Below are 25,818 nucleotides of genomic sequence, written 5' to 3'. Positions count from 1 at the left end.
TCCCTTTGGTTGCTAAAACACATTAGCTGTCTTTGCACTGTTTTGTTAATTGCCCACCTACATTCTTTTTCTACTAGGTCTTACTTGAACTTCCCTGTTTGTCTCTTCATTGTCCACTTTTAGCAAGATTCCTGCTAAATAAGTTTAGCCAGAATCTCCCATCCTTGATATTGATTATCCTGGATATCTAATTCGGTTCCTCATCCTCTACTATCCCCAATGTGAGATCTTATCATTCTGGCCTTCCTTCAACGAGAATCTTGTCAGGCCATTTCAGATAGAATTCCCCCCTTAACCTTGATGATATTTTCTCCTACTAATTTTCTATCCACTGATCCCCACCTGGTTCCTTAGCTATAAAATTTCACTTTTCTTTGTTGTAGTCTGAATTGAGTCCCATCTCTCTCCCACCCACTGCAAGACCCCATGGCAGCAGTACCTGCACCTATCATGATAATGGCCCTTAAGGTCTTCTTGGGGTTCCTGGGTGGCTCAGTTGGTTAAGCATCTGAGTTCAGCTCAGATCATGATCCTGTAGTTGGTGAGTTGGGAGCTCTGCGTCGGGCTCTGTGCTTACAACTCAGAGACTGGAGACTCTTCAGATTCTGTGTCTCTCTCTGCCCCTCCCTCGTTTGCACTCTGTCTCTATCTCTCTCAAACGTAAATAAACATTAAAAAAAAAAAGTCTTCCTTACAGTACTTTAACAATATATATATATATATATATATATTTTTTTTTTTTTTTTTTTTTCTTTAATAGAATGATCTTTTTCTTTAACACTGTTTCTCCATTATCTCTAACCATGGCTGTGCGACTTGGCGGAGGAGGAGGAGTGATCTTGAAGGATGGGTTTGGCAGGGACAATAGGGCAGAAATACCTAATAATAAAAACAACAGCATCAGCAATCACTTGCCACTTACTCTTTGGCAAGTATATTTCCACGTGCTTTCCATGTATTAACTAGCAAGAGTTTCACCAACGAAGGCCAGGGATGAGTGGCAGGTCGCCGTGGTGGGCAGCAGCCTGGCTCATGCTCTTTGCCTTTGCTACTAGTTTCCTGCCTTTGCTGAGTAGGACGCCTGCGCAGTGGTCACGAACCCCTCTAGTTTTCTAGTGAGATTGCATTTGCCCCTGGTTCGACTGGTTCGATTCCCTGCCGGGGAGATGGAAGTTAGACATTCCCAGGTGCAAAACAGACCAGGCATTGTTCAGAATTCCAGGCAAGCGGCAGGCGGGAAGATTGTCTGCAGCCTGGGTGTTGGGGGGCGGGGCAGCGCCGCAGGCCCAGACAGGAAGTGGACTCTACATGGGCAATAATCTCTCCGGGTGTCAGGATGGCCGAGTGGTCTAAGGCGCCAGACTCAAGGTGTTCACCTTCCCTACGGGCGTTCTGGTCTCTGAATAGAGGCGTGGGTTCGAATCCCACTTCTGACACATGCGTTTTGTTTCCTTCCTTAAAGGACCCCAACACCTTCCCAGTGACTGCTGGAGGTTTCTTTTCTGAGAAAGCAGTAGTACTCTGACTCTCACATCGCCGCTATCCTCCTCCGGTTTTCCGGATCTGCGGTGGCGGAAGGGCTGCTATTAGGCGAGGGAAAAAGTTTAATCGCTTGAAAAGTATCCAATCATACTCATGCTCCCAACTTACGTCATACATAACATATTTAGTATAGCCCATTGCAAAGGCGGTTGTTAGGTGTTCCCTGGTGGTCTAGTGGTTAGGATTCGGCGCTCTCACCGCCGCGGCCCGGGTTCGATTCCCGGTCAGGGAAAGTTATTTTTTTCTTTCCACTTCAAAACTTCGCTGTATACCAGGCGACTCTTTTGGCCAAAAGTCATTATGAGAAGTGAAAGTTACTGCGGTTAATGAGCGAAGACTGTGTCTGGCATTGTTCTCCTATACTTAGAGATGCAGGTAGCAATAAATGACACTGCCATATTCCTGGGGTTAAAAAGTCCCTCTAGCTGTCCAAAAGGCCTTTAGAACAGTACATGTAACATAGAGTAGCTGTTCAGGAGGCTCTTAGCTCCTCACAACAACTCAGGCAATTGTTGCTATGGAAGGAATTCTGGTAATTCTCTCCTGTTCCAACGTCTTTTAATTTTGAAAATATGGTGAATAATTAAAATAACGAGACAACAAACACCGGTGTTCTATCTAAATACATTGGTTAATATTTTGCCGCATTCTTTTTTTCTCTATTGCATCCCCAGCCTTCCGACCATGTGAAAGTTGTAGACATCATTAGGCTATTCAAAGTCACACCTAAGAAAGTCAATATTAACATATCATCATATGCCAGTTCACATTCAAATTTACCCCAGTTGTCCCCAAAATATCTTTTATAGCTTCTTTTTAAAAGTTTTATTCTAGAAATTTTCATTGCCCAATTTTCTATTGTAATGCCTGTGGAAAAATATATTTTAATAATAAAAACATTTATGGGAACCTAGGTGGCTCAGTCGGTTAAGTGTCTGACTTTGGCTCAGGTCATGATCTCTCCATCAGTGGTTTTGAACCCCGTGTGGGGCTCTGTGCTGATAGCTCCAAGCCTAGAGCCTGCTTCAGGTTCTGTGTCTCCCTCTCTCTGCCCCTCCCAGCTTGTACTCTGTCTCTCTTTCAAAAATGAATAAACATTAAATTTTTTTTTAAACGTTTAAATCACATTTAAAGTCTATCTTCTTAAAGTCTGTATAATATTCTGAGCCTCCATGCCTAATTTATTGTTTATAAAAGTATTCATTTCTCCTTGGGCATCTGTCTAGACCTCCAGGCCAGGGCTGCACTAGGATACCTCTATTTCCCTGTTATTTAGAACCTGGCTTCCCAGACAGCCCCAAACCTTGGACGAATAATTTTACCTTTGCTTTACTGTGCTCTAGTAGTTGCTCTTTTTTTGTTGTGTTGTGTTGTGTTGTGTTGTGTTGTGTTGTGTTGTGTTGTGTTTTGTCTTGTCTTGTTTTGTTTTTGTTTTTGTTTTTGCTTTTGTTCTTGTTTTGTAATTTAGCCCAGTATGGAACAAGGCACAGTAAATGATGGCTAGGTTAGTGGTCACGTTGAAGGCAAGTTGTTTACCCTCTCTAAACATTAGTTTTCTAATGGTAAAACCGGTCAAAGGATGAAGATGAAAGAGAATGAAATTCTATCTAACCTGCGAGTTTCATTTTAAAACTTTTCCTCATCTTCAAAAGGAAATGGAAGGGATCCAAACATATCTAAGAAAAAAGGAAAAAGAAAGTGGAAAGGACATACATCTAAATGTAAATTTTATGATTTTTTAAAATAATTTTCTGTAAGAGGTAAGATTATGAAAATCCTTAATTTTCTTTGTTGTAATTTTATACATATACTAATTTTTCTTTTTTAAAAAAAATATTAACGTTTATTCATTTTTGAGAGAGAGAGAGAGAGTCGGAGCACAAGTGGGACAGAGGCAGAGAGACAGGTAGACCCAGAACCCGAAGCAGGCTTCAGGCTCCGAGCTGTTAGCATAGAACCCGACACGGGGCTCAAACCCATGAATTGTGAAACCATGACCTGAGCCGATGTCAGAGGCCCAAATGACTGAGCCACCCAGGTGCCCCAATATGCTAATTTTTGTACCAAGGGTATATAAAATTTATTAGTAGATGAACACACTTTATTTGAGAAACTGCTCACATTTTACACAGAAATCAGCTCAAAATGAGTCACAGGTTTATTTATTTATTTATTTATTTATTTATTTATTTATTTGAATCACAGACTTAAATATTACATATAAAACTATAATATAACATACTACATATAATATAATACATATAAAACTTTATAGCTGGAGAACATCCTCAGGACTTAGAGCTTAGTGAAGAGTTCTTAGCAATGACAGCAAAAGTGTAATCTATAAAAGAAAGCATCATTTTTTAAAATGTTTATTTATTTTTGAAAGGAAGAGAGGCAGAGCATGGGTGGGGAGGGGCAGAGAGAGAGGGAGACCAAGAATCCGAAGCAGGCTCCAAGCTCTGCACTGTAAACACAAAGCCCTACACAGGGCTCAGGCTAACGAACGGTGAGATCCTGACATGAGCTGAAGTTTGATGCTTAACGGTCTGAGCCACCCAGGTTCCCCAAGAAAACATCATTAAATCAGACCTTGTCAAAATTAAAAATTCATTCTTCAGAAGACCTTGTTAAGAGGATAAGATACAGACTGAAAAAATATTTGCAAGCCACGTATCTTTGAAATTTTTTTTTGTATTTACCCATGTAGTTACCTTTATTTCTTTGTACATATTCAAGCGACCATAAAGTGTCCTTTCATTTCATCAAAAGGAATTTTATTAGCACTTTTGTAGGGAAGATCTACAAGCATTAAAAGTCCTCAGGATGTGTGTGTATGGAAATAAGTTTTTTTTTTTTTTTTATTTTGAAGAATAGTTTGCCAGCTGTAGTATTCTTGGGTGAAAAATCTTTTTTAGGCACTTTGCATACATTATCTCACTGCACTTGACTATCATTTCTGATGAGAAATCTGCTATTATTGTAAGTGATAATCATATATTAGTTGCATATATTAGTTGCTTCTCTTTTGCAGCTTTCTGTAGTCTCTGTTTTTGGCTTATCACGGTTTGATTATAATGTGTCTAACTGTGAGTGTCTGTACTTTTTCCTGTTTACAGATCATTGATTTTTTCTGATGTGTAGATTCATGTCATTCACCAGTTTGGAAAGTGTTCATACATTAGTTTTTCAAATGTTGTTGCTGTTCTTTCCTCATTCTTGTAACCGTCTGAACTCCCATTCATTATGTTTAATATGCTTAATTGGTTGGTGTTCTGCTTTCTGAGATTATTTATTTCTCTCTTTTCTGTTTGAGAATTTCTAATTGATTGTTTTCTCTTCAGTTTTACTGGTTCTTTCTTTTGCCTGCTCAAATCTGTTGATGAAACACCCTAGTAAATTTAAACTCCATAAATTCTACTTAATTTCATTTTAAAAATTTCAATACATTGATATCTATTTGATGATGCTTCATTATTTGGATTTACTTTAGTTGTGTGTCTACCTATGACTTCCTTAAGGTATTTGAGCATATGTTTTGAACTTTATTTATTTAAATTCAAGTTAGTCAATATACAGTGTAAACTGGCTTTAAGAGTATAACCCAGTGATTCATCACCTACACACAACCCCTAGTGCCCATCCCAATAAATGCCCTCCCCAATGCCCAAACCCACACAGCCCATCCCCCCACCCATCTCCCCTCCAGCAACCCCCAACCCTTTCTCAGTATTCAAGAGTGTCTTATGGTTTGCTCCTTCTCTGTTGTTATCTTATTTTTCCTTCCCTTCCCATATGTTCATCTGTTTTATTTCTTAAATTCCACATATGAGTGAAATCATGTGATATTTGTCTTTCTCTGGTTGACTTATTTCACTTAGTGTAATACACTCTAGTTCCATCCACATTGTTGCAAATGGCAAGATTTCATTTTCTTTAATCTCTGAGTAACATTCCATTATAGATACACGCATACACATACTACAACTTTATTCATTCATTGGTTGATGAACATTGGGCTTTTTACATAATTTGGCTATTGTTGATAGCACTGCTATAAACACTAGGGGGCATGTGCCCCCCCCCCCCCCCCCCCCCAAATCAGCATTTTTGTATCCTTTGGATAAATACCTAGTAGCACAATTGCTGGCTTGGGATGAGGTTTTTTTTGGAGTGGTGGGGGTCTGGAGCCAACAACCAAGAAAGAATTCTTGACATATCTTTGGCGCAAAAAAAGGTGATTTTATTAAAGAACGAGGACAGGACCTATGGGCAGGAAGAGTTGCCCCAGGACCATGAGGAATGACTAGTTATATATTTGGGAGTTGGGGGAGATAAAGTCCAAGGAAAATTTCCAAAGGAGCTTTTACATGCTAAAGACTCACAGGATACTGGAGGCCCAGCCATTCTCAAGATAAGGTTTTTCCTTCTAGCAAAGCATTAACGTTAAGACAGTAGGTGGTTTCTACAGAAATGTTATACTCTGCCAGCCTCAAGTATTTGTCAATGGGCTGCAGATCATAAGGAAATTTTTTATCTGCCATTTCCTTCTGCCTTTGTTTCCCACATCAGGTTGTAGGGCAGTTCTATTTTTTTAAATTTGTTTTAGTGTTCATTTTTGAGAGACAGAGAGAGAAAACGAGTGGGGGAGAGGCAGAGAGAGAGGGAGACAAAGAATCCAAAGTAAGCTCCCGGCTCTGAGATGTCAGCACAGAGCCCCAAGCAGGGCTCAAACCCTCAAACTGTGAGATCATGATCTGAGCTGAAGTCAGATGCTCAACTGACTGAGCCACCCAGGTGCCCCTATTTTTAATTTTTTGAGGAACCTCCATACTGTTTTCCAGAGTGGCTGCACCAGTTTGCATTCCCACCAGCAGCGCAAAAGCGTTCCTCTTTCTCTGCATCCTCGCCAACATCTGTTTGTTTACTGAATTGTTAATTTTAGCCCATCTGATAGGTGTGAGGTGGTATCTCATTGTGGTTTTGGTTTGTATTTCCCTGATGATGAGTAATGTTGAGCATCTTCTCATGTGTCTCTTAGTCATCTGAATGTCTTTGGAAAAGTATCTATGTGCCCATTTCTTCACTGTATTATTTGTTTTATGGGCATTGAGTTTGATAAGTTCTTTATAAATTTTTGATAGTAACCCCTTATCAGATATGTCATTTGCAAATATCTTCTCCCTTTCCATTGGTTGCCTTTTAGTTTTGTTGATTGTTTCCATCACTGTGCAGAAGCTCTTTATATTGATGAGTTCCCAAAAGTTCATTTTTGCTTTTGTTTCTCTTGCCTCTGAAGATATGTCTAGTAAGCAGTTTCTGTGGCCCAGGGCAAAGAGGTTGCTGCCTATTTTCTCCTGTAGGATTTTGATGGTTTCCTGTCTTACGTTAGGTCTTTCATCTATTTTGAATTATTTTTGTGTATTGTGTAAGAAAGTGGTCCATTTTCATCCTTTTCCATGTCTCTGTCCAGTCTTTCCAGCACCATCTGCTGAAGAGTCTGCCTTTTTTCCATTGGATATTTTTTCTTGCTTTGTCAAAGATTTGTTGACCATACATTTGTGGGTTCATTTATGGGTTCTCTATTCTGTTCCATTGATCTGTGTGCCTGTTTTTATGCCAGTAACATACTGATTACAGCTTTGTAATACAGGTTGAAGTCTGGAATTGTGATGCCTCCGTTTTGGTTTTCTTTTTCAACATTACTTTGGCTATCCAGGGTCTTTTCTAGTTCTATACAAATTTTAGAATTTTTTTTGTTGTTGTTGTTCTAGCACTATGAAGAATGTTGGTGTTATTTTGATAAGGATTGTATTGAATGTGTAGATTGCTTTGGGTAGTAGCGACATTCTAATAATATTTGTTCTTCTGATCCAAGAGCATGGGATGTTTTTCCATTTCTTTGTGTCTTCAATTTTTTTCTTAAGCTTTCTATAGTTTTCAGCGTCCAGATCTTTTACCTGAATGGTTATGTTCATTCCTACTTACCTTATGGTTTTTGATTCAATTGTAAATGGGATAGATTCCCTGACTTCTCTTTCTGGTGCTTCATTATTGGTATATAGAAATGCAACCAATTTCTGTATGTGGATTTTATATCCTGAATTTTTGCTGAATTTATGTATCAGTTCTTGCAGGTTTTTTTGGTCAAGTCTTTTGGGTTTTCCACATAGAGTATCATGTCATCTAAGAAGAGTGAATGTTTGACTTCTTTGCCTATTTGTATGCCTTTTCTTTCTTTTTGTTGTCTGATTGTTGAGGCTGGGACTTGCAGTACAATGTTGAACAACAGTGGTGAGCGTGGACATCCCTGTCATGTTCCTGACCTTAGGGGGAAAGCTCTCAGTTTTTCCCCACTGAGGATGATAGTCACTTTGGGTCTTTCAGATATGGCCTTTATAATGTTGAGGTATGTTCCTTCTCTCCCTACTTTGAAGGTTTTTATTAAGAATGGATGCTGTATTTTGTCAAATGCTTTTCTGCATCTATTGAGAGCATCATATGGTTCTTATCTCTTTTTTTTTTTAATTGATGAGGTGGATCCCATTGATTGATTTGCAAATATTGAACCAGCTCTGCAGTCCAGGAATGTATCCCACTTGATCATGGTGAATAATTCTTTAATGTACTGATGAATTGATTTGTTAGTATATTGTTGAGAATTTTTACATCCAAGATTTATCAAGGATATTGGCCTGTAATTCTCCTTTTTAGTGTGGTCTTTGTCTGTTTTTGGGATCCAAGTAATGCTGGCTTCATATCTGAGTTTGGAAGATTTCCTTCCATTTCTATTTTTTGAAACAGTTTGAGAAGAATAAGTATTAACTCTTCTTTAAATGTCTGGTAGAATTCCAATGGGAAGCCAAGGGGCCCAAGACTCTTGCTTGTTCAGAGATTTTTGATTACTGATTCAATATCTTTGCAGGTTATGGGTCTCTTCAAATTTTCAGTTTCTTCTTGTTTCAGTTTTGGTAGTTTGTATGTTTCTAGGAATTTGTTCATTTCTTCCAGATTTCCCAGTTTGTTTGCATATAATTTTCCATAGAATTCTCTTAAAATTGTTTGTATTTCTGTGGTGTTGGTTGTTATCTCTCCTCTTTCAGTTGTGATTTTATATATTTGAGTCCTTCTATTTTCTTTTTGATAAGTCTGGCTAGGGGTTTATCGATGTTGTTAGTTCTTTCAAAGGACCAGCTCTGACTCATTGATCTGTTCTACTTTTTTTTTTTTTTGCTGTTGTTGTTTGTTTGTTTCTCTATAGTTTATTTCTTCTCTAACCTTTATTATTTTCCTTTTTCTGCTAGCTTTAAGCTTTATTTGCTGTTCCTTTTCTAGCTACTTTAGGTGTAATGTCAAATTGTGTATTTATGACCTTTCTTTTTTCCCTCTTTATTCTCAAATTGATTGTTAATGAGAACACACATGGAGCAGATTAATGATAATATTCACAATATTCTTGCCATCAGGGTCCTTTTTTTCTTTTTTGTATTCAGAGTCCTTTCCAAAAGGAAACATGCTCCCTGGCATTCTATATTATTCTTAATTTTCAGGTGAAAAAATGAAACAGATAGAGTAACATATAAACACTGGGGATTGCAGTTTTAAAAACAAGACAAAAATTCAGATATTCTTGCTTTAATTCTTCTCTGTATTACCACAGTAAAATATTTATCAAAGTCCAAGAGATTACTGATATGCAATAATGACCAATGACTTTACATTAATGGAGCTATGAAATAATAAATTCATCAGTGAAGTAACTGGGTAAAAGTTCAAATGGAAAAGGGTAGGAATCACTATTCTCTTTATACAGTACTGAAACAATAATAACATTCAAACACCAGGAAGTCCTAAGTAATATTAAATAGTAATTTATAACAGTGAAATGCTGTAACATCTTGAAGTACCTTCTGAATGACCAAAACAGATGAAATTTTGTTCAGTGTAACTTTAGTTTTTTACACAGAACTATGTATTTTTAAAAACTGGCAACCCATGTCAGATATACACAAAAACCTTAACAGACTAGAATGCTCAATAAGTAGAGATCTACATTGCTTCATTGCTGTGGATTAATGAGCTTATAATTCAATGAAACCCTTTTAACAAATTCTAGTCTGCCAAATGGCATGTTCAAATAGTTTGGTCCTATTAGTTTTATTAACAAAAATCTCAGATTCCTTTATAAGGTGTTTAATTCCTCTTATGATCACCTTTAAAGAGCCTGACTTGGTTTTTGTCTAGGTGAATCAAAGTGTGACCCTCCAGTCCCCAGTCTGTGGGTTCTTCATGACTCTCAGTTCAGTGCAACTCAACACAGTGACCCTCCCATGAGTTTTCCATTGGACATTTTACAGCAATTTTAACACTTTCCACAGAGTATCCTGTCTTTCGCTAGGCTTTTGTCAAATTAATAATGGCATGTGGTGTTCCTTAGCATAACCTGCCAAAATGTGATAATTTCCTTGGAAGAAAAGCCATGAGCTGCAATCACACGTCTGAGTTGACAGACATCCAAATGGATCCTATATAAAAAGAAAATGTTTGTGTCTTCTGGAATATGGATGTCCATGCTTAATAAATTCAAACAGATCCCAACATAAACATCTTCAAACTTGATGGTGTTATGTGACTCATCATTTGATAGATTCTTGGCACCGAATATCTGGACATTATGGAACCCAATCCAGTGCAGTAGGGAAGAAACACCTAGAAGGGATACTTTTGGTACAAAATATGGGCTTTTTGGTAAAATCCTCTATAGGAATAGTTATCTATTAGAGGATAACCTGTGAAAAACTTCTCTGAATGGTTTACATTTAAAAGATACTTCACCAAGTTGCCAGTATTGATGAAAACATCAGTGTCTGTCTTCATGATGTATTTGGAATTGGGGCAAAACTCAGTTACCCACCTGTATCTAAAAAAATCTTGTCGTATTATGTCACCTTAAAGAATGTGCTCATCCTCCAAGGACAATGCTAACACTTTGTCTTCCTTTTTGGCCAGCTGGCCTAGTAAGAAAAAGGTAAGAACCTCATATCCCCACCAAGATTTTTTTTTTCACCACAAGTAACTAATGGCCTGTTTGACTTTCACATCTGAAGGGTGTGAGGTCACCAGAATGATAAGAAGTGGGTTTTGAGTAGAGTAGTTTGAAGTGTGAAGAAAAAGTCTTGTCTGTAAATTGTCTCATATTCATAGAATTACATCCAGTTAACACATTCTATCACATTGTAGGGGGGCAGGCTGAAGTACCACATCAGAAGGAAACTCAGGAGGGACAGCAGCAGGAGGCTCCATTTGAGGAATCTCAGTGACATCCTACTTGGAAGAGTGGTCAAGAGAGCCAGGGCCATCCACAGCAGCTCAGAAGCATACGAGCCTCAGGTTCAGCAACATGTCCAAATAAACCAAGGGTCTTTCTCAGCTGTGTGATCGGATATGAATTCTAGCAAATCTTGCACAGCCAGCTCCTGGAAAAACCTCCTTCTTGATTTATTTATTCTGATCTGGTGAAGATCTGATGAAAGATCTTCAATTTCACCAACTGAACAGTTACTAGTATGTAGTAGTCAAAAATAATACTTGAAATTTCTACTAAAAGAGATTCTCAACTTGGCTTAAAATTCTGCCATTATACTGCTTATAAGAGTCATGCCCACAGAATTTCAGATGAGACTAAAGCACTAGCTCTTTTAGTTTTTCTTCTGATTTCCATATTCCATGCTTTAATTAAAACATTTGCTGTGAACCCCCGAGCGCAGCGCTAACCCTGCTCCAACACAGGTGGGTGGCTGATGTTGCCCTGCTAGCACACACAGCCTCCCGCCATATTTAAGACCTTTCTTGCTTGACATAGGCCTGAACTGCAATATACTTTCCTCTTTGCTGCGTCCCAAAGGGCTTGGACTATTATGTTTTCATTTTCATTGGCTTCCATTTATTTTTTCAATTTTTTCTCTAAATTCCTGGTTAACCACTCATTCTTTAATAGATGTTCTCTAATCTCCATGTATTTGAGGGCTTTCCAAACTTTTTCTTGTGGTTGACTTCAATTCCATAGCTTTGTGATCTGAAAATATGCATGTACTATCTTAATCTTTTTGTACCTCTTGAGGGCTGATTTATGACTCAGTATATGATCTATTCTGGACAATGTTCCATGTGCACTTGAGAAGAATGTGCAATCTGCTGCTTTAGGATGAAATGTTCTGAATATATCTGTTAAGTCTGTCTGGTCCAGTATGTCTTTCAAAGCTATTGTTTCTTTGTTGATATTCTGCTTAGATAATGTGTCCATTGTTGTAAGTGAATATTAAAGTCTCCTACTATAATGGTATTATTATCAATGAATTTCTTCATATTTGTGAATAATTGATTCATAAAATTGGGTGCTCAAGTCGGGGGTATAAATATTCACAATTGTCAGATCTCCTTGATTGATAGACCCATTAATTATGATATAATGCTCTTCTTTATCTTGTTACAGTCTTTGTTTTAAAATCTAATTTGTAGATATAAATATGGTTGTTCTGGTTTTCTTTTGACATCCATTAGAATTATAGACAGTTCTCTATCCTCTCACCTTCAATCTGCAGGTGTCTTTAGGTCCAAAATGAATCTTTTGTAGGCAGCATATAGATGGATATTGTTTTTTTTTTAATCCATTTTGATACACTGTGTCTTTTGATTGGTACATTTAGTCCATTTACATTCAGAGAGATTACTGAAAGACGTGAATTTAGTGCCATTGTGTTACCCATAGAATTAGTGTTTTGGTGATGTTCTCTGTCTAGTACCTTGTAGTCTTTGTTACTTTGGTATTCTTTTTTTTTTCTTTTCTCCATTCAGATAGTTCCCCTTAAAATTTCTTGTGGGGCCAGTTTAGTGGTCACAAAGTCCTTTAGTTTTTGTTTGTCTGTGAAACTTTATCTCTTTTTCTATTCTGAATGACAGCTTTGCTGGATAAAGAATTGTTGGCTGCATAGTTTTTCCAATCAACACATTGAATATTTCTTGCCACTCTCTTCTGGCCTCCAAGTTTCAGTGGACAGGTCTGCTACCTACCTTATGTATCTTCCCTTGTACATTAAGGACCTTTTTTACTTAGATACTTTCAGAATTCTCTATTTTTATATTTTGTAAGTTTCACTATAATATGCCATTCTGTTTACCTGCTTTTGTTGTTTTTGATGGGAGTTCTCTGTGCCTTGTGGACTTGAATGCCTGTTTTCTTTCCCAGATAAGGGAAGTTCTCAGGTATAATTTGTTCAAATAAACCTTCTGTCCCCTTATCCTGCTCTTCTTTTTCTGGGAATCCTATGACATGGATATTGTTTTGTTTTATGAAATCACTAAATTCTCCATGTCTCTCCTCATGATTTAATACTTTCTGTCTTTTTTCAGCTTCATTATTTTCCATAATTTTATCCTCTATATCGCTTATTTTTTCTTCTGTTTCTTCAGTCCTCGTTGTTATTATATTCCGTTGATTTTGCATCTCTGTTATAGCATTTTTTATTTCAGCCTGACTAGTTTTTAGGTCTTTGATATCTGCATCAAGGGTTTCTCTTATGTCTCCTATGTTTTCTTCAAGTCAGCTTGTAGTCTTATGACTGTTTTTCTAAAATCTTGTTCAGGTATATTGCTTATAAATGTTTTGAACAAGTCCCTGGCTGTGATTTCTTCTTGACCTTTCTTTTTGGGAAATTTTTTTCATCTTGTCATTTTGGCTACATTTCTGTCTTTTGTGTGTTTTAAAAGTTTGTTATGTTTCCTGAACATGAGAACAATACTATATTAAAAAGGGATCATACACTGTCCAGGGCCTAGCACTTCAGGAAGTGTTTCTGGTGTATGCTGTGTGAACTCTGTTGTTGCATTTTGGCTGCTCTTTCCCATTGGTCAGTCCTCTGTAATACTCTTTTTTTCTTGCAGTGGGGAGTGTTTGGACCTTTAACTAAGTGTGCTTGATTTGCTTGTTAAAATAATCCTGGGAAAAAAACCCAAAACCTTGATTCAAAAAAAGGAAAAAGAAAAAAAAAGGAAAGGAAAGGCAAAAACAACAACAACAAAAACTAACATAGAATCAAAAAACTTTAAAGCTAACTCCAGAGGAAAAAGAAAGAAAGAAATAGAAAAAAAAAGAAGAAAAAAAGAAGAAAGGAAAAGAATAAAGAAGCCTGATCAAAAAAAAAGAGAGAAAAAGAAATGAAAAAAAACAAACAAACAAACAAACACCAGAAACTATGAGCCTGATTCCAAAAGAATGAAAGAAGAAATAAATAAAAAAAGAAAAGCAAGCCTGGTCTTATTTCTACCAGAACTGCAGGTGTCATTTGGAAGCACCTGATTTCCAGTGCACTTGGTGCTAGTGGGGTGCTGGCTGTGCATTTCTTCTGGAGGACGCCCACTATATTGGCTCAGAGTCAGTCTTGTCCTATGAAATAAGCAGTTCCAGGCATAGAAGGTGGGGTTTGGTGTTAGAGGTTCTGCTTCCACTGGGGGCCATTGTGTTGCTTTCTGAAGTCCCACCATTTAGTATTGGTTTGGTGCCACTTCATTTCTCATCCCAGTACAGAGGATCTCATACCCCCCACTATTCAAGCAGCTTTCAAGAATAGTGAGGGAAATTAGCTCACCCTGTGCTACAACTCTTCTGTGTTGTTTCTTTGGATTCATAACTTGGAGTTTTAATGGACCTGGCACCACATGGACCCGCCCACCTTCTGTGGAGTAGAGCCTCTCTACACTGTGTCTCATATCCTTTGTCCTAGAAAAACATTCCCATGCCCACACAGTGTGCAAAATCCATGGTGTAGCAGACTGAAAAGCAGCAAAGGTTATATTCTCTCTGGGTGCACCTCTGTCCCCTGTTGATGAAAGGCCTTTTGCTGAAGCCTGCAGAGTCTTTTGTCCTTGGGGAGGCAATATATCCTCTTCCAAATGTGTCCAGAAAGGGGAAAGTACTCTTCCAATGCACAGGGGAGGTTTCTGCACCATGCTATGGAACCCAGGGCCAGCTCCTTCTTCCTCTGAGCATGGTCTGCTCCTGAGAAAGTCACACCCATCCAAAACTTCAAGGTTTGCTCTCCAAACACTGTTTGCAAAAAAAAAAAACAAAAACAAAAACACAAAAAACAAAAACAAAAACAAAATCCATGCAACACTCAGTACTTCTTGCTTACCAGTCTGTGGCCCAGACAGGTTTTCCTCTTGTGTGAATGCTGATACTGCAGTCTATTAACCCCTCTTTGTTTCTTTCCCTTTTGTCTCTCCATGGAAAGGGTTCCCTCCCCTCTGTGGCACTGCAATTTTTCTCTCTCCCACTTCACTTCCACATACCTGGCAACTGCCACACTGTGTCCCTCCAACTGTGGAGATCCTTCTGCCTCTCTGCAGGTCAATTTCCTGGGTATTCCAAGTTATCTGACCTCAATACAGCTGTGTTTGAGGGACTAGAAAGCCCAGGGTTCCCCTACATCCCCACCATCTTAACTCTTCCTCCCCACAAACCACATATCTGACTCATACATAGGATACATACAGAACTCTCAAAACTTAATGGTAAAAACGTGAACAATCTAATTTTAGAAAATAAGCCAAAAGACATGAAAATACATTGATGTTTATTTTATTGAAGTACAAATTAAAATCTCAAGGAGATGCTACCATCACTCTGAAGAGTGGCTAAAATTAAAAAGTAGTGATAACACCAAATGCTAGTGAGGAGAGAAACTGGATCACTTATTCATTTCTGGTCAGAATATAAAATGGTACAGCCACTCTGGAAAGAATCTAGCAATTGTTTTCAATACTAAACATGAACTTACATTACAACTCAACAATTACATTCTTAGGTATTTATCTCAGAGAACTGAAAATTCATGTACACACACACACACACACACACACCCTATAAATAAATGTTCATAGCACATTGGGGCACCTGGGTGGTTCAGTCGGTTAAGCGGCTGACTTTGCTCAGGTCATGATCTCGCGTTTCCTGGGTCCAAGCTCTGCGTTGGGCTCTGTGCTGACAGCTTGAAGCCTGGAGCCTGCTTCAGATTCTGTGTTCCACTCTCTCTCTGCTCCTCCCCAACTCACGCTCTGTCCCTGTCTCTCTCTCAAAAACAAAATAAAAAAAATAAATGTGCATAGCACACTTAATTATAACAGCTCAAACCAGGAAACAACCGAAATGCCTGACAGTAGGAAAATGGTTAAACAAACTGTGGTGCCACCATAGGATACTATAGAATGTTACATAGCAATAAAACCGGATGGATTATTGATACAACTTGAATAGAGCTCAGGTAATTATGCAGAGTGAAAGATCAATCTCTAAAGGTCATGTACTATATGATTCCATTTATGTATCATTCTAGAAATGACAAAATTGTAGTGATGTTTCAGAAGGGGAAGCCCAGGAAGCTGGGGCCTCAGGGGCTCCTTGTGAGGGCTTCTTCCCTGGAGATAATATTGGTGTGAGTAGAGTTGGGACCTACCTGCCCGGACATGTGCTGAGAGGAAAGAACTTGGAAGGAAGAGGTGGGATACTGACTTACATGCTTCAGGGCATTAGGAAGACAACTTCTCATTTCTCTATTTCTGCTGACTCTGTCTGACTTCAGAAGCACTTCAAGGACTGGTTAAAATAAGGAAGACACAAAAACTACTTGTCTGTCTGACTGGTGGGCTAGAAACTGTCTTGGCTTGAAGGAGGCTTTGTCATCTTTCCTGGACTTTCCCTTTTTCCTCTCTCATTCCTTCATCCATAGTTATAGATTGCTTGAGCAAATCATGAGCAAAGTGTTAGGCTCTGTGTTATCTTAAATGTCTCTTCAAATGAAGTGCAACTAAAATGAGGAAAGTAAAGGGAAAGAAAAGAGACTGGGAAGAAGGAAAGAGGGAGGTGGAAAGGGTAGGAGGGAAAATAGCAAAATGCATGCCAAGCACTTTCCAAACTTGGAGATGCAGGTTCAGGTAAAGAGTAGACACATAATAATGTTTTTGAAATCACTAAAAATAATAAGAAAAAGTTCCTGCCTCCAAGAACTTCCTATTTTCATACAGTAAATCACTGTACTGAATAACAACTCAACCAATCAATCCTTCATTCACACCTCTTCATTTAGTTACTCTGAAATATGCCTGAATACCTGCAGAGTACAGGGACTCTCCTCCAGAAGGAGGTTGCACTGCGGTTACTTCACCTTGGCCCATCCACCTCTGGCCAAGCTTCTAGTGCTTCCCTGGAAATCCCAAAACACAAGGAATCCAGCATGCAATGTCTCCTTCCCCCCATCTCAGGGCTCCTTCCTTGGGTCCAGGCACCTGATCTCTGGTTGTTGATCAGCAGCTTGGTTTGGCTGAGTGTGGGTGGTGGGGAGAGGGGTCAGTGGGTGATTACATATACCTCTGAGGTGAGCCGAGGTAGCATTGTGTGCTTGTTGTGGATGTAAATTGACATTACTGGAGGTAATAATTGTGTATTTTGTGTTGAACAGAGAGATGGCAGGTGTATACAGCCATCCGTGTGAGGGTGTGTGGCGCATTTGTGGAGCCACTGTGGAGGTGATTTTATTTGTAAGTGTCATTTGCTTACACTTCATAGCCTATACCTTCCTTTAATCTCTAAGTCTGTATGTGATTAATGCAACATACACCCATGCACACATGCATGGGAAGTGCCCACTGAATTCTTCTATACATAACCAAAGCTTCAGAGATCATCCCCTTGTCCACAGAGACCTGTAGTCAAAGGAGGAGAATCTCACGCACTGCCCTTCTCTCTCATTATATAACATGCAGGTATATTATATTAAAAATTTATATACAAAGATAAAAAGGTGAGAACTACATAACTTGTTTATTGTCTCTTGGACAAAATAATTTAGACTAAGACTTGTAAAACATTGTAACAATATCATTCGGTTTTGGTCGATTTGTCAAGATGTACCATTTTATTTTATTTTATTAATTTAATTTAATTATTTAATTTATCTCATCCAGAAACACTCTCATATACACACTCATAGTGTTGTTGTTGTTTGTAGTTGTTTTTTCAATTGAGATATAATTGGCATATAACATTGTTTAGTTTTGAGTGTGGAAAAGAATGATTCAATATATGTATACATTATGATATGATCACCACAACAAGTCTAATTCACAACCATCACCTCACAGAATTATAATTTTTTCTTATGATGAGAACTTTTAAGATATATTCTCTTAGCAACTTTCAAATATACAATACATAATTATTAATAGTCACCATGCTATATGTTAAATTTATTATGTTTTATAACTTATTTATTTTATACCTAGAAGTTTGTACCTCTTGATCCTCTTCACATAGTTAACCCACCCCCAACTCCCACCTCATCTAAACCTACCTGCCTCCAAAAGGCCCCATCTCCAAACAGTAACAATTAGGGAAATAGGCTTCAACGTATGAATCTGGGGAAGAATGGACAACTTCAGTCCATAACACCTCTCACTTCTCCAGTTGTCCTTGAGGGTAAGTTCATTGTCCCTTCTGTGTGTTGGGAGCCTCATGGGGACAAAAGCTGGAGCAGCAGGCTTAGCTACCAGGGTGGGATGGTACTGGGTGGTTCAGCAGGGGAAAAGAGAAGGTAGAGCCCCAGCTCACAGCCATGCAGGAAACAGGTGAATTAAGTCACTCTCTGGCTCTGGTGTCCAGGGCCACAGTGTCCCCATAGTAGAATAGTCATGGTGGTTATGGTGGTTGAGCACTTCTTCTGTACTTTACATATTATAATTCATTTAACAGTGTGGCATTATTGCCTTAGTTTTACAAATTATGAAAACAAGGCTCAGAAACACTAAGTAACCTGAGAGACCATGCCACATACATAGAAATGGTGGGATCAGTAGAGCCTAGCTCCTGGTCACTCTGTGTCTTTTGACTCTCAGCAGCAGTGGGAATGTGTGAGGGAGGAGATGGTCTCCCGAGACCCATGATCCAGAGGCAGCCAGAGTGCTCAGGGCACACCATGATTCCACCAGTCAAGCATGTTTAGGATCCCTAAATGTCCTCTACACTTTCTTTCCCCTGATAGAAATCTCTTTAATGGGCATCAGGCTAAGCTTTCCACAGTTGGGCATACAAACAGCACAATACTGCTTGCATTGAGGCTTTGGGACACTAACTCTTCAGGGTGAGCGGTTGCCAGTCAAGGAGTTTGGGATTCCTTTGGTTCTGCAGGAATAAGGGGGTGAAGGCTAGCAGACATGAAGAGGTGGAGAGCTAGGGTACTAACATGTTCACTCACGAGGCTACAGAAGCCCCCAAACCCTGATGATTCCAGCTGCTGTGTGTTCCTTGGTTAGGCCTTCCTGTAACTTCACTGATTTCTTGTTTGTCCAGACCTCAGACAGGAGAAGGAAGTTTTGTTACCACATGCCTTTCTGAGTGGCACTCGAGGCTTGGAAGGGTCCTTTCCACCTCCCTGCCCCTTCTTCCTCACTCCTTGTATCTCTGATGGAGAAAATTTGGGACTTATAAATCCCCAGCATTACTGGGTTGGAGATCCTGGGCAAGATGATTGCTAAGGTCTCTTTACAACTGTGTACTCTCTGGCTCAGTCATGCCTTCCCCATTGGCCTCAATTTCAGCAGAACAATGAGCAGGCCACTCTTGCCATCCCCTACAATTTCAACACTGGGCCCTGAATTGCAGGTTCATTCCTACACTAGCTGAAGGCTACTTACCTGACACAGCATTTCCTATGTTTCATGTTTTATCATGATGTCCTGCTTTCTGCTGACTCTTTGCCTGTATATTCCCCTTGCTATTTATTTATTTATTTTTTTACTTTTGAGAGAGAGAGAGAGTGTAAGTTGGGGAGGGGCAGAGAGAGAAGGAGACACAGAATCTGTAGCAGGTTCCAGGCTCTAAGCTGTCAGCACAGAGTCCAAGGCAGGGCCCAAATTCATGGACTGTGAGATCATGACCTGAGCTGAAGTCATACGCTCAACTGACAAGGCCACCCAGGAGCCCCTCCCCTTGCTATTTACTTATTTATTTTTTTAATGAAGGTGTACATTAAATACAGCTAGTATGGTCTGTTCTTGGACTTAAACAGCATCATACAGCTTTATTCACTTATGAATACATGATATGAGTTGTCACTTAAGTCTTTCCCCCTCATTAACCTCTACAAGTTCCCTTATCATTTGGGGAAAAAACAATTTACGTCACTGTCACACATTAAATTCCAAGATAAATTCCAAATAGAATAAAGTTTTGAAATTACTTTTACTGTACAATAAAGCACAGATACAGAAAACCAATCAACGTATGACTAATGCATTTTATAAGATATCACCCTTGTAACCAAAACCAAGGTGAAAAATAGAACCTTGCCAGTCACCCAGCAACCCGTCTATGTGCACCCCTGAGTCACACCTGCTTCTCCTATCAAAGTGGCCACGAACTGATTTCATAACAATCACATTTGCATTTCTGTATAGCTTTATCACCCAAAGAATATCCCTGGATGTTATGATTAAGTCTCATCCTTTATCCCTTTTACAATGCAAAATGTCTTAAGTCTCTTTTAATTTTCAAGTTCCCCTTCCACCTCTTCTTTACTTTATAATTTATCTATTAAAGATCCCTGTCATTTGACCTGTAGTTTCTCCTAGTGTGGATGTTGCTGTTTGCATAATCATCATGCTGTTTACCTTGTTGCTTCTCTGTCCAGTTTCCTACAAATTGGTTCAGAGGCTTGATCAGATTCAAGTTTGGTTACTTTGAAAGGAATATGGAATATGGTAGTCTGTTTCTTCATCAGAAGGCACCTTGTGTCTAATTTGTCTTTTGTGATATTAGCAGCTGTTAATGCTCAGTGCTTAAATCCATTAAATCCACTGATTTCACATATCACATATCACAAATATGATATTCTAAAACTATTCTTTATTATTATTATTATTATTATTATTTTGGTTAGAATACTTTCATGAAGAATATTTCTCCTTATTTACTTTTTGTTTACCCATTGGTATAAGTCACAAAAGAAAGGCAGGATGGCTGATTTTCCTCTTTAATTTAACTAGTTGTCAAGGTGATAAATCTGTCCTATATTATTCTCTAAACATAGTCAATTAATTTTTGTATCATTTTTAAATTATGATTTTTAGCAAATATGATGAATTTTGATCAATTACAATGATTATCCTCATTCAAGTTCAAATTATCCCATCTTTGGTCAGTGGAAATCATTTCAAGTTGACCCTTGAGTACTTTAGTAATGAACCTAACAGTTATGCTATATTCCTGGCTATCTAGTATGATAAGAAGTTCCAAGCTCATCTTGTATATTCTTGTGCCAACCTGGAATTGGCCATTTCTCCAAGTGTCCTTGTATCTTTTTTTTTTTTTAAACAGTGAAATGGCATTTTAAAACTATAATCTGTTCTGGGGGCTAGGAATACTCAATACTATTCAGTTGGTTATTATTTCTAAGTCTTTTCAGTGGACAAAACTGAAATATTAAATACTTCATGAATTTATACTTTATTTTTTTAAGTTTTTATTTTAGTTTTTTTAAGTTTATTTATTTATTTATTTTGAGATAGAATGAGCAGGTGAGGGGCAGACAGAGAGGGCAAGAGAGAATCCCAAGCAGGTTCTGCACTGTCAGTACAGAACCTGATGGGGGCTCGATCTCATGACCCATGAGATCATGCATGACCTGAACTAAAATCAAGAGTCAGATGCTTAACCAACTGAGCCACTCAGGCACCCAGCTTTTATTTTAATTCCAATTAGTTAACACACAGTATTACATTAGTTTCAGTGTTTAATATAGTGATTGAACAATTCTGTACATCACCCTGTGCTTATCACAAAAAGTGCACTCCTTAATCCCCATCACCTGTTTTTCACAATCCCCACCTACCTCCCCCTATCAATTTTTTCTCTATAACTAAGAATCTGTTCCTTGATTGTATCCCTCTCTCTCTTTTCCTTTGCTCTTTTGTTTTTTCCTGAATTCCACATGAGAGTGAAATCATGTGATACCTATCTTTCTCTGACTGACTTCTTTACTTACCATTATACTCTCTAGCTCCATCCATCCATGTTGTTGTAAAAGGGAAAACAATCATTCTCTTGTTTTGGCTGAATAATATTCCATATATATATATATATATATATATAACCACATATACTTTATACATTCATCAATCCATGGATGTGGGTAACTTCTTGGCTATTGTAAATAATGCTGCTATAAACATAAGGGTGAATGTATCACTTTGAATTGGTGTTTTTGTATTCCTTGGGTAAATAGCCAACATGCGATTGCTGGATCTTAAGGTAATTCTATTTTTAACTGAGGAACTGTCACACTATTTTCCAGAGTGGCTGCACCAGTTTTCATTCCCACTAACAGTATAAGAGTTTTCCCCTTTCTCTACATCCCCGCCAACATCTGTTGTTTCCTGTGTTCTTAATTTTAGCCATTCTGTTAGGTATGAGGTGTTGTCTCACACCTATTTGGTTATGATTTGTATTTCCTTGATGACAAATGATATTGAATATCTTTTCATGTGTCTGTTAGCTATCTGGATGTCTTCTTTGGAAAAGTGTCTATTCGTGTCGTCTATGCATTTTTTAAAGTTTATTTATTTGTTTTTGAGAGAGAGAGAGAGAATGAAAGGGAAAGAGAAAATCCCAAGCACAGAGCTCTGATATGGGACTCAATTTCACAAACCATGAGAAATCAAGAGTCTGATGCTCACTGACTGAGCAACCCGCATTCCCCCCTGCCCATTTTTTAACTGGTTTACGTGTTTTTTGGGTGTTGAGTTTGGTAAGTTCTTTATAGATTTTAGATACTAACCCTTTATCAGATATATCATTTGCAAACATCCCCCTTTCCAAAAATTGTTTTTCAGTTATTGATTGTTTCCTTTGCTGTGCAGAAGGTATTTTTTTTTCTCAATGAACTCCTAATAGTTAATTTTTGCTTTTGTTTCCCTTGTCTCTGGTTATGTGTCTAGTAAGAAGTTGCTATGGTCAAGGTCAAAGAGGTTGCTGCCTGTGTTCTTCTCTAGTATTTTGATGGTTTCCTGTCTCACATTTAGGTCTTTCATGCATTTTGAATCTATTTTTGTGTATGGTGTAAAGAAGTGGCCCATTTCTATTCTTCTATATGTTGCTGTCTAGTTTTCCCAACACCAATTGTTGAAGGCACTGTCTTTTTTTTTACTGGATATTCTTTCCTGCTTTGTTGTCCCCCTCAATTTCTTTTACCAGTGTTTTACAGTTTTAAGAGTATGCATCTTTCACCATTTTGGTTAGGTTTATTCCTAGGGATCTTATTGTTTTGGGTGCAGTTGTAAATGGGACTGTTTTCTTAATTTCTCTTTCTGCTGCTTCATTATTGGTGTATAGAAATGAAACAGACTTCTGTGCATTGATTTTGTATGCTGTGATTTTACTGTATTTGTGTGTCATCCCAGCATTGTTTTTTGGTGGAGTCTTTTGGGTTTTCTATAAAGAGTATCATATAGATTGGAGGCGCCAAGATGGCAGAGCAGCATGGAACGTTTTTCTCTCTCTCATCCCAGAAATGCAGCTAGATCAACACCAAACCATCTTGCACACTTAGAAAATTGTGTGAGAATTAACACAGCAATCTGCATAACTTGAGCCACAGAACTCGGCAGTTGCACCACAGAGGGTAGGGAGCTGTTTTTGCTTGTGGAGAGAGGATGGAAACAGGGAGGAGAGTACAGGAAAAGCACTCCCCCCAAAAGTAGCTGGAGAGAAAGAGAAAGAGTGGGAACACCCATAAGGGTCTAAAAAAGAAAGGAGGAAGGATAAAGGAGAAAGGAGAGGGTTTAAATATCATTAGGACTCTATAAACAGGGGAGCACACTGGGGCGCCTGGGTGGCTCAGTCGGTTGAGTGTCCGACTTCCGCTCAGGTCATGATCTCACTATTGATGAGTTCGAGCTCCGCGTCGGGCTCTGTGCTGACAGCTCAGAGCCTGGAGCCTGTTTCAGATTCTGTGTCTCCCTCTCTCTGACCCTCCCCTGTTCATGCTCTGTCTCTCCCTGTCTCAAAAATAAATCAAACGTTAAAAAAATTAAAAAAAATAAACAGGGGAGTACAGTCTGAAACTCCACAGCTTGAATAGAGCTCTGGTGGGAAGGGTGGATCCCTAGGAGAAGACAGTGAGGTCTGAGGGGTCCTCAGATCACAAGGAGAGAAGCGGTCCCCTTGCAGAGAGGATACTTGGTAGAGGCTATGTGGTCTCCCCACAGGCAAAGGTCACAGTGGACCCCAGAGAACAGCCATATTTGCTGGTGTTGGAACAAGAATGTTAGGGGGTGGTGAAGCCTGGCACTAGATGTGTGTTGTGATTTACCATAATCCCTGAAATGCTGCTGCTAGATGATGGCATGAACTTTTTCTGGGGCAGCCTGGCACTGGCTGCAGTCTCTGGGCATCTGCAGCAGCATGGTTGCACAAACATTCCTGGGAGCAGGCAGCACCTGGCCATTGGTCTGCAAGACCCAAGAGTGGGTTGAAGACACTGGGTCTTCAGAATGAGGGGTTTGGAAACAGAGACCCATCTGAGATAAAATTTGGGAAGGAGGTGCCACCTGGCATGCTGACAGTTTGGTCAGAGCATAGGAGTGGGGAGTAGATGGAATCCAGGGACAAAGCAGGGGTGCTTGATTGCCTATCAGTGAAAGCATAGAGTTCTGATGCTAGAGACTGGGTAGCTGGGTGACCCCATTTTCACTTGTCCTGCACATGTGCATACAGGCTTGCAGGTGCCACAACAATCTTCCCCAGTAAGCTAAACAGCACAATCTAGTGGAGAATGGAGCCATTACACCAAGACCCGTCTGTGCCAACCTCTCTAGAAGAACACCACAAGTCTGTTTGCTTAGTTTACAGACTATAAAGTGCTTCATAGTTTGACTTCTAGGGGAAACAGGATGTAATTTCAATCATATTTCATTCTGTTTGCTGTTCCGTCTATTCAATTTTTTTCTATTTCTTTTCTCTTCTTATTCATGAACAGAAAGAGGAAAAAAAATTATTTTCTATTTTTATAAATTTTTTTCTTTTATTTTTTCCTACTATATTTTTTTAATTTTTAATTCTATTTTACTTTCATAATTTCATTTTATTCTATTTTATTGTATTCATTTTTTAAATTTTAAACGTTTTCCCACTTTTCCCCCACATTTTATTCCTTTTCATTTCTTTCCATTTTTTCTCTATTCTATCAAGCTTCTTTCAACAACCAGACCAAAACACACCTAGGATCTAGCATCCTTTATTTGATATTTTTGTGTTGTTTTTAATTTTTTAATTTTAATTTTTTATTTTATTAATTCTTTATTTTCCTCCAAAATGACAAAAGAAAGAAATTCACTTCAAAAAAAAAAAAAAAAAAAAAAAAGAATGGGAAGAAATGACAGCCAGGGACTTAATCAACACAAGTGCAAGCAAGATGTCTGAACCAGAATTTAGAATCATGATAATAAGAATACAAGCTGAGGTTGAAAATACATTAAAATCCCTGTCTACAGAGATAAAAGAAGTAAAATCTAGTCAGGACAAAATTAAAAATACTATAACTGAGATGCAGTCTTGAATGGAAGTGATGGTGGCAAAGATGGATGAAACAGAGCAGTAAATCAGCAATATGCAGGACAAACTTATGGAGAATAATGAAGCAGAAAAAGAGAGGGAGACTAAGGCAAAAAAGCTGATATAAGAAACAGAGAACTCAGTGACTACTTAAAAAGGAATAACACCCATATCATAGGGCTCCCAGAAGACAGAGACAAAAGGGGGTAGAATGTTTATGTGAGCAAATCAAAGTGGAAAACTTTCCTAACCTGGGAAAGACACTGACATCGAAATCGAGGAAGCACAGAGAACTCCAATTAGATTAAACAAAAATCTACAATCAACAAAGTATATCATAGTCAAATTCACAAAATACAGACAAGGAAAAAATCATGAAAGCAGCAAAGGAAAAAAAGTCCTTAACTTATAAGGGAAGACAGATCATGGTCACAGCAGACCTATCCACAGAAATTTGGCAGGCCAGAAAGGAGTGGCAGGATATATTCAATGTACTGATTCAGAAAAATATGCAGCCAAGAATTCTTTATCCAGCAAGGCTTTCATTCAAAATAGAAGGAGAGATAAAGACTTTCCCCAGACAAACAACAATTAAAGAGTTTGTGGCCACTAAACCAGCC

At 38.5% G+C, this 25,818-nt stretch overlaps 2 non-coding genes and 1 pseudogene across 2 annotated transcripts; 2 read left to right on the top strand and 1 right to left on the bottom strand.

The window, feature by feature from the left end:
* The first annotated feature begins 1,330 nt into the window (after positions 1-1,330).
* TRNAL-CAA (transfer RNA leucine (anticodon CAA)) lies at positions 1,331-1,436 on the top strand. The gene is made up of 2 exons: positions 1,331-1,368; positions 1,391-1,436. It is a non-coding gene; the product is annotated as a tRNA-Leu (tRNA).
* Positions 1,437-1,702: 266 nt separating this feature from the next.
* On the top strand, positions 1,703-1,774 carry TRNAE-CUC (transfer RNA glutamic acid (anticodon CUC)). The gene has a single exon. It is a non-coding gene; the product is annotated as a tRNA-Glu (tRNA).
* Positions 1,775-9,952: 8,178 nt separating this feature from the next.
* LOC132680235 (UDP-GalNAc:beta-1,3-N-acetylgalactosaminyltransferase 1-like) lies at positions 9,953-11,047 on the bottom strand (annotated as a pseudogene).
* Between the last annotated feature and the right edge of the window lie 14,771 nt (positions 11,048-25,818).

This window comes from Panthera onca, chromosome A1, assembly GCF_046562875.1.
Source record: "Panthera onca isolate mPanOnc1 chromosome A1, mPanOnc1 haplotype 2, whole genome shotgun sequence".
Taxonomy (NCBI): Eukaryota; Metazoa; Chordata; class Mammalia; order Carnivora; family Felidae; genus Panthera; species Panthera onca.
This window is presented reverse-complemented; position numbering and strand designations above follow the sequence as displayed.